This window comes from Carlito syrichta, unplaced genomic scaffold, assembly GCF_000164805.1.
Source record: "Carlito syrichta isolate Samal-C Ts95f unplaced genomic scaffold, Tarsius_syrichta-2.0.1 Scaffold118018, whole genome shotgun sequence".
Lineage (NCBI taxonomy): Eukaryota > Metazoa > Chordata > Mammalia > Primates > Tarsiidae > Carlito > Carlito syrichta.
The window spans coordinates 3,823-4,917 of NW_007062114.1; positions in this window are offsets into that span (position 1 = coordinate 3,823).

Here is a 1,095-nt window from a genome sequence, read left to right on the forward strand (position 1 = left end):
TCTCGCCATGTTGCTCAGGCTGGTCTTGTACCCCTGCGCTCAGGCAATCCTCCCGCCTCTGCCTCCCAAAGTGCTGGGATGACAGGCATAAGCCGCCAGGCCCAGCCAGTTCCGCCCCATTCTCAGGGGGAACAGACCTTGATTTTCCAAACCCCGTGGTTCCAGCCCGACTTCTTGAGGTGGGGCTTGGCATCACCCTGGCCTGGAAGGCCCAGAGTGCATGTCCTGACGCCCGCCTTCAACAGATTTGTGCCACCTCACTGCCCAGCCCTGCCGGGGTGATAAGGGTTCCCATGGACTCTGGCCTGGGGCGTGGCATCTCCCTGCTCTCCCGAGCCCCCACGCCCCACGCCTGCCCTCTGCCTCCAGCGGTCGCCACAGAGTAGAATGGATCCTTCATTCGTCTGGCCACACCTTCATCCATTCCTTCAGCAAGTTCTCTCTGAACGTTTTCTGTGGCCCCGTCAGGGTGCAGGCTTGGGATCCCACATTTGCTTGTTCAGTCAGTAAACACTGAGTGTCTACTGTGTGCTGGGTGTTGATGTAAAGGGACGGGGCAGAGCAGTGAATCTCTTTGGAGTTCACCTCCCTTGGGGAGCCAGGCAACAGTGAAGGCAGAGAGGCAGGATGGGACAGGATGGGAGGGCGCTCTCTGAGCCGTCCAGCCAAGAGGAACGGCAGGTGTGAGGGCCCTGAAGCCATTCTCGGAAGATCTCCTTTTAGGCCCAGGAAGCCCTCTTCCTAACTCAGCAAGGGGTGTGTGGAGCCGGGGGGCTCTGTGTGAAGAACCTGCCTGCCCTCGCGGATTTAGCCTGGGCCAGACCTGAAGGAGAGGTTTTCACTTTGGATTCCAGAGCACCGTTTGACTTTTTTTTAAACCACATGCAGTATTACTTATTTACTTATTCATTTAGCTAGTTAGTTTTTGAGTCAGGGTCTTGCTGTGTTGCCCAGGCTGAAGTGCAGTGGCACGCTCACGTCCACCACAGCGACCACCTGCTGGGCTCCGCGAGTCTTCCGCCTCAGCCTTCCAAGCAGCTGGAACTACAGGCGTGCGCTACCACGCCCGGCTAATTTTTTGATTTTTTTTTTTTT